Source organism: Bombina bombina, chromosome 9 (genome assembly GCF_027579735.1).
Source record: "Bombina bombina isolate aBomBom1 chromosome 9, aBomBom1.pri, whole genome shotgun sequence".
In the NCBI taxonomy this organism is placed as follows: Eukaryota; Metazoa; Chordata; class Amphibia; order Anura; family Bombinatoridae; genus Bombina; species Bombina bombina.
In genome coordinates this window covers 253,821,972-253,833,697 of record NC_069507.1, presented here as the reverse complement: position 1 = coordinate 253,833,697, position 11,726 = coordinate 253,821,972, and positions in this window count along the sequence as shown.

The window sequence follows — 11,726 nt, the reverse complement described above, 5'->3', positions numbered from 1 at the left end:
GCCTGAAGAACTTTTCTACCAACAACTGCTTCCGAAGAGGCAAACGCATCAAAACGGTAGAATTTAGTAAATGTATGGAAAGAAGACCAAGTTGCTGCTTTGCAAATCTGATCAACTGAATCTTCATTCTTTAAGGCCCACAAAGTGGAGACTGATCTAGTAGAATGAGCTGTGATTCTCTGAAGCGGGGGCCTGACTCGACTCCAAATAAGCCTGATGAATCAAAAGCTTTAACAACATCCAAAGAATGTAAGGATCTCTCCAAAGAATTCTTAGGATTAGGACACAAAGAGGGAACAACAATTTCCCTATTAATGTTATTAGAATTCACAACCTTAGGAAGAAATTCAAATGAAGTCCACAAAACTGCCTTATCCTGATGGAAAATCTGAAAAAGAGACTCACAAGAAGGAGCAGATAATTCGGAAACTCTTCTAACAGAAGAGATAGCCAAAAGGAACAACACTTTCCAAGAAAGTACAGTAGTTTAATATTCAAAGACTGCATAGGCTCAAAAGGAGAAGCCTGTAAAGCCTTCAAAACCAAATTAAGACTCCAAGGAGGAGAGATTAATTTAATGACAGGCTTGATATGGACAAAAGCCTGTATAAAACAGAGAATATCAGGAAGCTTAGCAATCTTTCTGTGAAATAAAACAGAAAGAGCAGAGGTTTGTCCCTTCAAGGAACATGCATACAAACCTTTATCCAAACCATCCTGAAGAAACTGTAAAATTCTAGGAATTCTAAAAGAATGCCAGGAAAATTTATGAGAAAAACACCATGAAATAAAAGTCTTCCAAACTCTATAATAAATCTTCCTAGAAACAAATTTACGAGCCTGTAACACAATATTAATCACTGAGTCAGAGAAACCTCTATGACTAAGCACAAAGCGTTCAATTTCCATACCTTCAAATTTAATGATTTGAGATCCTGATGGAAAAACAGACCTTGAGACAGAAGTCTTAAATGAAGTGGCCAAGGTTGGCAACTGGACATCCGAACAAGATCCGCATATCAAAACCTGTGAGGCCATACTGGTGCTACCAGAAACACAAACAACTGTTCCATGATGATCTTGGAGATCACTCTTGGAAGAAGAACCAGAGGCGGGAAGATATAAGCAGATTGGTAAAACCAAGGAACTGCTAATGCATCCACCGACTCCGCCTGAGGATCACTGGAACTGGACAAGTACCTGGGAAGTTTCTTGTTTAGATGGGAAGCCATCAGATCTATTTATGGAACACCCCACATCTGAACAATCTAAAAAAACACATCTGGATGGAGAGACCACTTCCCCAGCTGTAAAGTCTGACGGCTGAGATAATCCGCTTCCCAATTGTCTACATCTGGGATATGTACTGCAGAAATTAGACAAGAGCTGGATTCTGCCTAAGAAAGTATCCAAGATACTTATTTCATAGCTAGGGAACTGTGAGTCTCACCCTGATGATTGACATATGCCCCAGTTGTGATATTATCTGTCTGAAAACAAATAAATGATTCTCTCTTCAACAGAGGCCAAACCTGAAGAGCCCTGAAAATAGCACGGAGTTCTAAAATATTAATTGGTAAACTCGCCTCTTGAGGTTTCCAAACTCCTTATGCTGTCAGAGATCCCCAGACAGCTCCCCAACCTGAAAGACTTGCATCTGTTGTGATTACAGTCTAGGTTGGATGAACAAAAGAGGACCCTTGAACTATACGATGGTGGTCTAACTACCAAGTCAGAGAGAGTCGAACTTTAGGATTTAAGGATATTGACTGTGATATCCTTGAATAATCCCTGCACCATTGATTCAGCATACAAAGCTGAAGAGGTCTCATATGAAAAAGAGCAAAGGGATCGCGTCCGATGCTGCAGTCATGAGACCTAAAACTTCCATGCGCATAGCCACTGAAGGGAATGATCAAGACTGAAGGTTTTGACAAGCTGAAACCAATTTCATTGGTCTCTTATCTGTTAGAGACAGAGTACCTAAAAAGGTGACCCTTTTCTGAGGAATCAAGGAACTTTTCGGTAAATTGATCCTCCAACCATATCTTTGAAGAAACAACACTAGTTGATTTGTGTGAGATTCGGCAGAATGTAAAGACTGAGTTAGTACCAAGATATTGTCAAATAAGGAAACACCGCAATACCCTTTTCTCTGATTACAGAAAGTAGGGCACCAAGAACTTTCGAGAAAATTCTTGGAGCTGTCGCTAGGCCAAATGGAAGAGCGACAAATTGGTAATCCTTGTCTAGAAAAGAGAATCTCAGAAACCGATAGTGGTCTGGATGAATCGGAATATGAAGATATGCATCCTGTAAGACTATTGTGGACATATAATGACTTTGCTGGACAAAAAGCAGAATAGTCCTTATAGTTACTATTTTGAAAGTTGGCACTCTTACAAAACAATTCAAAAATTTCAGATCCAGAACTGGCCTGAATGAATTTTCTTTGTTTGGGACAATGAATAGATTTGAATAAAACCCCAGACCATGTTCCTGAAACTGAACTGGTATGATTACCCCTGAAAACTCCAGATCTGAAAAACACCTCAGAAAATCCTGAGCCTTCACTGGATTTGCGGTGACATGTGAGAGAAAAAATCTTCTCACAGGAGGTCTTACTCTGAATCCTATTCAATACACTTGAGAGGCAATACTCTGAATCCACTAATTTTGGACACAATCTGACCAAATGTTTTGGAAAAATTAAGCTGAATTGAGGGCCACACCTTCATGCAGACTTGGGGGCTGGCTTTGTTTTCTTAAAGGACTTGGATTTATTCCAACTTGAAGAAGGTTTCCAATTGTAACCAGATTCTTTGGGGGAAGGATCAGCTTTCTGTTCCTTATTCTGTCAAAAAGAACGAAAACTATTAGAAACTTTAGATTTACTCTTAGGTCTTTTATCCTGAGGCAAAAAAACTCCCTTCCCCCCAGTGACAGTTGAAATAATTTAATCCAACTGAGAAACAAATAAATTGTTACCTTGGAAAGAAAGAGATAGTAATCTAGACTTAGATACCATGTCAGCATTCAAATATTTAAGACACAAAGCTCTTCTAGGTAAAATAGCTAAAGACATAGATTTAACATCAATTTTCATGATATCAAAAATAGCATCACAGTTAAAATGATTAGCATGTTGAAGCAAGCAAACAATGCTAGACAAATCAGAATCTGTTACCTGTTGTGCTAAGCTTTCCAACCAAAAAGTTGATGCAGCTGCAACATCAGCCATGGATATAGCAGGTCTAAGAATATAGCTTTCCTTAGATAAGATTCAAGTTTCCTATCTAAAGGATACGTAAAAGAAGCACTATCTTCCATAGGAATGGTAGTACGTTTGACAAGAGTAGAAATAGCCCCATCAACTTTGGGGATTTTTTCCCAAAACTCCAATCTAGCTGCTGGCAAAGGATACAACTTCTTAAACCTAGAAAAAGGAATAAAAGAAGTACCAGGCCTATTCCATTCCTTAGAAATCATATCAGAAATAGCATCAGGAACTGGAAAAACCTCTGGAGTAACCACAGGAGGTTTGTAACAGAGTTTAAACATTTACTAATTTTAGTATCAAGAGGACTAGATTCCTCAATATCCAAAGTAACCAACACTTCTTTTAATAAATTTACGAATATACTCCATCTTAAAGAGATAAGTAGATTTGTCAGTGTCAATATCTGAGGTAGGATCTTCTGTATCAGATAGCTCCTCATCAGAGGAGGATAATTTAGTATGTTGTCGGTCATTTAAAATTTCATCAATCTTATGAGAAGTTTTAAAAGACCTTTTACATTTATTAGAAGGTGGAATAATAGACAAAGCCTTCTGAATCTCATCAGCAATAAAATCTTAAATATTCCCAGGGATATCATGTACCTCAGATGTTGAAGGAACAACAGGCATTGTACTAGTACTGATGGATACATTCTCTGCATGAAAAAGCGTGTCATGACAACTGTTACATACTACAGCTGGAGATATAATCTTCACAAACTTACAACAGATACACTTAGCTTTGGTAGAACTGTTATCAGGCAGCAGGATTCCAACAGTGGTTTCTGAGACAGGATCAGTTTGAGACATCTTGCAAATGTAAGAGAAAAAAAACAAAACATATAAAGCAAAATGATCAATTTCCTTATATGGCAGTTTCAGGGACGGGAAAAAAATGCAAACAGCATAGCCCTCTGAGAATAAAAAAGGCAAGAGGCATATAGGAAGTAGGGTTTAAATAATTAAAATATTTGGCACCAAGTATGACGCACAACGCAAAATGACATTTTTTGGCGCTAACAATATTCAGAAATGACGCAACTCGCGTCATGGCAGACGCAACCGTGTGCAAGGAAACCTGAAAACAACTAAGACGCCGGAAATGTCGAATTTGCGTCAACGAACGTACCTTCACACTAAAAAATTATTGCGCCAAGAATAACGCAATAAATATCAGCATTTTGCGACCTCGCAAGCCTAATTTTGCCCGCAAAAATTAATGAAAAAGCAGTCAATTAAAAGAAAAGACTATACCCCAGGTAAGAAAAAATAACTTCCTAAATATGTTTCTCAATTTGAAACTGATAGTCTGCAAAAAGGAAATAAAACCTGGAAAAAAAAGGAAATAAAACCTGGCAAATATAAGTACAATACATATATTTAAAACTTTATATTAATACCAAACCATAGTTGAGAGTTTCTTAAGTAATGAAAACATACTTATCGAAAGGCACCCATCGACATATAGCAGATAGCCAAACCAGTACTGAAACAGTATCAGTAGAGGTAATGGAATATGAGAGTATATCATCAATCAAAAAAGGGAGGTAGGAGATGAATCTCTACGACCGATAAGAGAGAACCTTTGAAAAGATTCCCCGTGCGGAAAACCATTGAATCGGTAGGGGATACTCTCTTCACATCCCTCTGACAAACACTGTACTCTGAGAGGAATCGGGCTTCAAAATGCTGAGAAGAAAATCAAGCACAAACTTACTTCACCACCTCCATAGGGAGGCAACGTTTGTAAAAGTGAATTGTGGGTGTGGTGAGGGATGTATTTATAGGCATTTGAAGTTTGGGAAACTTTTCTCCTCCTAGTAGGATTGTATATCCCATATGTCACTAGCTCATGGACTCTTGCCAATTACATGAAAGAAAACTCTTAACAACCGGCGACATACAGGGTACATTGCAGTGGTTAAGGGGTTAAAATTGTGAGTGCAATATGTGAAGAGTCTTTTCATCAATAAATATTAGATACTTATATACTTAGAGCCCATTTATGTGACATTTCAATGTTTGTTTTTCATATCTTGCAGTGATTTCTACCTCCTCCAGTGGTGGAAGAAATAGAATTTTGGAGTAGGCTGTCCTTTTAAGTCTAAAGAAGGACATGTTAAAGGGACATTAATGGGAAAAAACTGACATGCTCTAATTCATTAGTGTATATCACTTTATGACTAACCCTGCACTTCTGTGTGTTCAATTACCACAAAGGGGTTAAACACAGAGTAGAAATACTGCTCGGGACTCACGGTGCACAGCTGGTCCCGAGCAGACAACAGTACTGATCCAATCAGCAGCACTAGTCCCGAACAGCATTTCCACTGTGTGTTTAACCCCCTTTGTGGGGGTTCAACAAACAGTAGTGTAGTGTTGATAGTCTTAAAATGACATGCTCTAATGGATTAAAGAATATAATTTTTTTACTATACTGGCCCTTTAAATGAAATCATGTTTGGTAACTATATCTCAACTCAATAAGACTGAAAAACTTTATATAAAAATTGGAGCCCCCCCCCCCCCCATTTTACACTGTTGGAAGCACTCTTAAGCAATAGGGCTCTGATTGTGGATTGTTTAAATAAAATGTACATAAATTACCTGCATATTATATCGGGATGTAATTATATTTTCACCCATAGCAGCACACTTATTCACAGGCCAGAAGTTAAATTAAATGAAAGATTAATTGCATGCGAGGAGCAGCTGACTTGCTAATGATTAAGGCTGATAGGAGAGTGCAAGAAACCTGACAGTGACACCTAGATAATTAATGAGATATTTACTAAAAATGACGTGGCATCCTAAGGCTGCATGTGCAAGTGACAACAGCAGGTGGCATCTTTACTGGGACTTAAAAGATGTTTTGAGCTGTCAATTCATCTGGGCACTATAAAGCTGGGGGGAGGGGGGGGTGTATTCTAGCCGTGTATGGCAACCAAAGAGTTAAAATAGCTGTTAAAGATTTTATTATGTTAGTTATAAGCCAGCTCTGCTTTTTTTTACAACTGTAAGTGGGATTTCATGGTAAAGTGATATTCCAGCAAAAATTAGAAATCACATGGGTGCATTTCAGTTTTGAATAGAAGCATTTGTGTAATATACAGTACATGTATCAGTAAAAGTGCTTCTAATAAAAGCTGTAGCTGTTTCAACAGTGTATTTAAGTATGCACCGTGCACCAGCATTTTAAACAAAGCTCTTGCTCAGATAGCCTAAGGTGCTTGTATTATCAGGTAATAATTACATTTGTTAATTGCTGACATGATAGAAGCTCCACTGGTACACTGAGCAGCTGTAGTATTTTAAATGCTGGTGCACTGAGAATATCTAGCTATGCTTCACATGCACATGCAGAGATAATGCTAACTCTAAAACAGTGCTAAGTTTTACTAGAAACATTTTATCTCTTCATTCAAGAGGCCTCTTCTATCTTCATCCAGGTGGAAAAATCCTCATCCAGGCAGCGAGAAGTCTTGATCCAGGCGGCCTCTTCTATCATCATCCAGACGGCATCTTCTATCTTCATCCCGGGGGCCAATCAGCCAATATGAATGCAAGGGTCGCCATCTTGAATCGCATACCTTGCATTGAAGATTCAGTGTACGGCGGCGACTGTATAAAGAGGATGCTTCGCTCCGGATGTCTTCAGGATGGACCCGCTCCGCCGGAATGAAGATAGAAGATGCCATCTGGATGAAGACTTCTCGCCGCCTGGATGAGGACTTCGCCGCCTGGATGAAAATAGAAGAGGCCACTTGAATGAAGACTTCTCGCCGCCTGGATGAGGACTTCGCCGCCTGGATGAAAATAGAAGAGGCCACATGAATGAAGACTTCTCGCCCCCTGGATGAGGACTTCGCCGCCTGGATGAAAATAGAAGAGGCCGCTTGAATGAAGACTTCTCGCCGCCTGGATGAGGACTTCGCCGCCTGGATGAAGATCGGTCAAGCAGGACTTCAAAAACTGTAAGTGGATCTTCGGGGGTTAGTGATTTGGTTTTTTTAAGGTTTTTTTTGGGTGGGTTTTTTTTTAGTTTAGGGTTTGGTCTTTTTTGTAAACAAGCTAAATGACCTTTTCAGGGTAATGCAAAAGAACTAAATGCCCTTTAAAGGTCAATGCCCATACAAATGCCCTTACAAGGTAGCTTTTCATCAGGTAGCTTAGGTTTTTGTTAGAGTTAGGTTTTTTATTTTGTGGGGTTGGTTGGGTGGTGGGTTTTACTGTTGGGGGGGTCTTTGTATTTTTTTTTACAGGTAAAAGAGCTGTTTAACTTAGGGCAACACCCTACAAAAGGTCCTTTTAATTGCAATTGGTAGTTTTCTGAAGGCTAGGGAGTTTTTTTTTGGGGGGGGGGCTTTTTTTATTTTTATAGGGCTATTAGATTAGGTGTAATTCTTTTTCATTTTGGATAATTTTGTTTGTTATTTTAGTTTAATTTAATTGGTAGTTAGTTTAATTTTAGTTTAATACTTATATTATTTTAATTGTTAGTTTAAACTTAGTTTTTTTAATTTGACAGGTAAGTTTTAATTTAATTTAAGATAGGAAAATTGTAATTTAATATAAAGTTAGGGGGCGTTAGGTTTAGGGGTTACTAGTTTAAATTAGTTTATTGCGATGTGGGGGGCTTTCAGTTTAGAGGTTGATAGTTTAATTTAGTATATTTCGTTGTGGGGGCTTACAGTTTAGGGGTTAATAGGTTTATTATAGTTGTGGCGGTGTAGGGCTTAATAACTTTAGTATTGTGGGGGCGATGTGGGCGGACGGTTGATTAGGGGTTAATAATATTTAAATAGTGTTTGCGATGCGAGAGGGTGGCAGTTTAGGGGTTAATAACTGTATTATAGTGGTGACGATTTTATTAGTGGCAACGATATCGGGAGTGGAAGATTAGGGGTTAATAACTTGCAATGCGGGAGGGCCTCGGTTTAGGGGTTAATAGGTAGTTTATGGGTGTTACTCTACTTAACACTTTAGTTATGAGTTTTATGTAACAGTTTTGTTGGGTAAAACTCATAACTACTGCTCTCAGATGGCGGTACGGAACTTGTTGGTATAGGCTGCAACGCAAGCTTTATAGCCTCACTGCAAAACTCGTAATAGCTGCACTATAGAAGACCCATGAAAAAACTTAATTTTTACGTGTGCGGTACTGATGTTGATTTACAGGCTCAAAGGCTTGCGGTACAGCTATACCGGCAAGACTTGTAATGGCTGCGGTGCTGTTTTAACGCTAAAAATTAAAGAAATTTCAGCATTATAACACGAACGCAAAACTCGTAATCTAGGTGTTTGACAATAAAACACGGCTTATACACTTCACACGTTTGTTTTTTACGTTAACGTCTAAATAAATATTCTGGTTTAAATGAATATTCTGCTAAATACTTTTCAGACTATCAGTGTTAATTAGCAAGTAATGTAAAATAATTAACTAAGTGTATGTGCAATAGTTGTTCACAGAAGAACAGCCACGTTTTTTAATTTGCTCTTCTAGTTAATTAGTAAAGATACATTTTTGTGTTTCGCATTTCTAAACAATTAGAATGTAAGTGAGAATACTTCGACTTTTTGTTTTCTTAAAGCAGATTTTAATTTCCATAAATGAATGTGCTTCCCAAGTCACATTTACATGACTCAGATAGAGATAAAATCTATTTAACTTCTAATTTCAAATGCACAGTGTTTTAGTTTTTTTATTTGTTTTAAAAAATGGATATTCCTGTATTATTTATACCATTTTTTATGGGAGTTGCCCTGTTAGTTTGTGAGCAATAGATACTTAGGTATCTTTGTATCAGCAATTGCCCCGCCCCCCATGTTATTTAATATTTTTATTTTTCATGCAAAAGCATATTTTGACACATTAACACTGGTGCCATATAGTACAGTAAAGTCATAATTAAACTTTCTGTCATTTTAAAACAACTTTTCCATTTACGTCTACTATCTAATTTGCTTCATACTCTTAGTATCCTTTGTTGAAAAGCATACCTAAGTAGACTGCACTTCTATTAACTAGTTAGTGAATGATGGCTGCACACCTATGCTTCTTGTAATTGGCTTACTTGATGCGTTCAGCTAGCTCCCATTAGTACAGTGTTGCTCTTTCAACAAAGGATACCAAGAGAATAAAGCAAATTTGATAAGAGAAATAAACCGGAAAATTGGTTAAAACTGTATGCTCTATCTGAATCATGAAAGAAAAAATTGGGCTTTTATGTCTCTTTAAGACAAATGCACATTCCTAAGCCTACCTACTTTTTTGTTACCCTAATATTACAATTATACAAACTAATTGCACTACATATTAAAAACATAATTTTAAAAATAAAAAAATAAAACTAATAATCGCTAACGTAGAGCTAATGCTTGGGGTGGTAAAGTTACAGTAATTATAAGTATTACAGTGATTTTGTTTTCATTGCTACACCAAAGATGTTATTAGGAATCTGTTCATTTTGCATTGCTGCAACATACAAGTTGTTATTGGTAATATTAATATCATAACTTGTCTTTATTGCAGACAGACCTTGAAATAAAAAAGGAAGAATGGATTTATATTAAATTCAAGATGACAATAAAAGAGATAATGAGATTGTATTTGAAAGTATGAACCTGTAGTGAGACCTGCTAGAAAATGACTCTATTTTAACCCTGTTGAAATGCTTATCATGACTTTTGTTTCTGTAAAAACGTCACAGTTAAAATCTATGTTTATTTTTGTTTTTGTAGACAAGTCATTTGAAAACCTTTTCAATAGGATTAGAATATACCCCAATAAATAGAGTAACAAAAGAACAAACAAGATTTTACTGAACCCTTTGGCTATCAAAGAATGCTAAAAACATGACATAGTAACCGGATGCAACTGGCAGCAAAGGAGTTAAAGGGACATGAAATTCAATAAATTGTATCATGTATAAAAAAGAATACTGTTTAAACATGTTAAATATTTTTTTGCACAGAGTTTGCATTGTTAAACTACCTACCACTAGCTTTGCTTTGTATATCAAACAGTTAATTACAATAAAGTGTCAGATTTTATTTTACATTAAGGGCTCCAGTGCTATGAAACTGAGCAAAATAGCAACACAGGTGTGTGTATATGTGTGTGTATGTGTATGTATGTATGTATATGTGTGTGTATATGTATGTGTGTATGTATATGTGTGTGTATATGTATGTGTGTATGTATATGTGTGTGTATATGTATGTGTGTATGTATATGTGTGTGTATATGTATGTGTGTATGTATATGTGTGTGTATATGTATGTGTGTATGTATATGTGTGTGTGAGTGTGTATGTGTATATACAGTGGGGCAAAAAAGTATTTAGTCAGCCACCAATTGTGCAAGTTCTCCCACTTAAGAAGATGAGAGAGGCCTGTAATTTTCATCATAGGTATACCTCAACTATGAGAGACAAAATGTGGAAACAAATCCAGACAATCACATTGTCTGATTTGGAAAGAATTTATTTGCAAATGATGGTGGAAAATAAGTATTTGGTCAATATCAAAAGTTCATCTCAATGCTTTGTTATATATCCTTTGTTGGCAATGACAGAGGTCAAATGTTTTCTGTAAGTCTTCACAAGGTTGTCACACACTGTTGCTTGTATGTTGGCCCATTCCTGCATGCAGATCTCCTCTAGAGCAGTGATGTTTTGCCTTCCCCTATTTTCAAAGTCATATGGATCCATTTATTCACTAATTTAACTGGACCAAAAGTGTTTTAGATACCCATATCTGTTAAAAAATAGTAGTCACATAAGATAGCCTGCCCTTTCAAGTATTGCTTTATATATTTTTAAAGTGTATTCATTTTTAATTGTATCAATTTGAGAATAACATTTTTTAATTATTTATTAATTTATAAATATATTTATTTTTTGAATTAGTGTTGGATATTGCTCGAATGGTTCCCTGATGGTTACTGATGCAATATACTGACTCTTTTTATATAAAAATAAGATATATTTTAAAAAAAATAGATAGATTTGAATATTCAGTTTTGGTTAGACTGGCCAGTCTTTAAATGATTAATTTATTTATGCATTTATTTATATTTTAATACAATTGAGGGATATTTTATTGAATAAAATTATATTGATTTAACCATATCTTTGTATAGTTATTTATGAAGTTTTTATTTACATTTATTCATATTATTACATATTATGGTTTGAATATAGTTTAGAACTGTACAATCCACTTTTAGACTTTTCTATTTTACCTATTTAAAGGTTAATAGTTACAGGCGCAACCACGCTTTCTTTATTGTCTCCATAATCTATCTATAACCAATTTCTCTAGGTTTTTTGGTTTAGTTTGGTTGCCTAGTGGAGTTACAGAGACATTAATAATAATATCTTCCATTTGCCTCTGATGTTTTCATCTGACCATATGACATTCTCCCAATCCGCTTCTGGATC